The sequence below is a fragment of the Limulus polyphemus genome, unplaced genomic scaffold (assembly GCF_000517525.1).
Source record: "Limulus polyphemus unplaced genomic scaffold, Limulus_polyphemus-2.1.2 Scaffold12, whole genome shotgun sequence".
Lineage (NCBI taxonomy): Eukaryota > Metazoa > Arthropoda > Merostomata > Xiphosura > Limulidae > Limulus > Limulus polyphemus.
The window spans coordinates 131905-134173 of NW_013665622.1; positions in this window are offsets into that span (position 1 = coordinate 131905).

The window sequence follows — 2269 nt, forward strand, 5'->3', positions numbered from 1 at the left end:
AACCCGCGACCCTCAGATTGCTAGTCGAGTACCTTAACCACCTGGCCATGCCGGGCCTGTCCGCCTGGTGTGCTCTGGTATTGTTCTTAATCGTCAGACTGATATGAACGACAGAAGTCTGACTTATACTTAGGCTGATATGACTCTTTAAGTTGTTTTTGTTGTTGTTAAGCGCAAAGCAATATGAATGGCTATTTCAGCTGTTCTCACCACGGGTATCGAAATCTGGTTTTTAACGCTATAAGCTTTCAAACTTACCGCTGAACCATTTTCTGTAGATTTGTAAAAATAACATGGCTTGGCCTGGTGATTGGTGCGCTCGACTCACTATCTGCGGGTCACTGGCACTAATTCTGTCACCAAGCATGCTCGGTTTTTAGGCGTGGGGGCGTTATAACGTAACGATCAATCCCTCTTATTGTTGGAAAAGAGTAGTCCAAGAATTGGCGGTGGGTGATGTTGAACTAGGTGCCTTCTATCTATTCTATCACTGCTAAACGAGGGACAGCCAGCGCAGATATACCTTGAGTAGCTTTGCGCAAATTTGAAAAAAAAACACAAAACAGTTTGTACAATCAGGTCCAACTTAACTTATCAAAGTTAAGTAATGCTAAGATATAACGTCGTAACATGAAAGGTAAGGATGGCTACTAAAACTGAAAGTGGTTGTTCCTAGTTGTAAATCAAAACACCTGAAATAAACATTAGTGGTAAATAAGATTTGGAAAAAAAAAAACTTTAAAACCCTAGCGCTTTCAACAAGTGGATCTGTCAAAAACGTTTAAGTTTTATCATTTTTATGTTAAGTAAAACGTGGTGATAGCCCATTTTATTGCAACATTTAAGTGATTTTAATAAGCCATCATAAGGATCTCTCTACTTTTGTTGTTGTTGTTAAAACTTTACTGTACGAAAAGAGTCAATGAATGTTTTTATCATGATAAACTTAACCAATTTCACGTAGTTTTTTTATATTTTTGATTAGCAGTAGAGACGTCTATGATCGAAAATCCAAACTAAATACCAGTAAAGAATAATACAAAGCTACGGGGCCCGGCATGGCCAGGTGGTTAGAGCACTCGACTCGCAATCTGAGGGTCGCGGGTTCGAATCCCCGTCCCACCAAACATGCTTATCCCTTCAGCCGTGGGGGACGTTATAATATGACGATCAATCCCACTATTATTTGGTAAAAGAGTAGCCCAAGAGTTGGCGGTGGGTGGTGATGAGTAACTGCCTTCACTTTAGTTTTACACTGCTAAACTAGGGACGGCTAGCGCAGCTAGTCCTCGTGTAGCTTTGCGCGAAATTCAAAACAAACAAACAAAGCTAAGGTAAGAAATTGTTGTAAATTACTCCATTGTCGTTGAGTGCAAAGCAATGTTCTGTGGTATTTCAAATGCGAAGAATTAGGTGAAGATATAATAAATTCTGCAAGTTAAAGAGAATAGTGCGCTAAACTATTGCAAGTGAATTTGGATTAAAGAACGTAAAGTAGGAATTATCAATAGAAAACCCATTGCATTGAATAGATGAGTAATAACAGGGAGAATACTATTTGCGAATTAAGCAGAGTTTGTCAAAGAAATATACTTAATGGCATATTTATAACTCCTCTGAATTACCTCAGATTCTGTATAATTCTCAATTTATAGTTTGTATTCTACAACTAAGAGTTATCAAAGAATTGAAAAAATGAAGTTAAACAATTTTCGCGTAAGTGCGCGTTGTAATATTTCTTTTTAAATGATCTGTGAAAAACCGGCATCGCAAAATGTTTTCATGTTTTCAGAAATAGCCAAACTCGTATTGCATTTCTTTTTTAAGTAAAACATTTTGAGCTTATTTGGATTGTCGTGTCTTGTTTAACGTTTTCAAAACTCCGTGGGTTTTTATATTGCTTCATTTTGTTTTCAAGCTGTCCCTATCTATATCCTGCCATACGTTAAGTTAGAAGGATTAGTTTAAACGAGTTTCATGCCTGAAGATTTCGATACTCCTTCGGGCTCTATACGGTGCAAATACTGAAAATCTGCTAAAGTCTGAGCTGTGATTCAGTTTACTTCAACCATCAAGATACCACAATACATATTAATGTTTACCCTAGGACCTAGGACTGAAGGCCAGCTTTTCGAATGAAATTCCAAATTCATTTTGAAGATGAGTTATGTACGTGCTTTGCAAGTACATAAAGCACTATTACAAGAGCCAACCACTGTTTTAAATATATATATATATATATATATACAACAGTGGTTGGCTCTTGTAA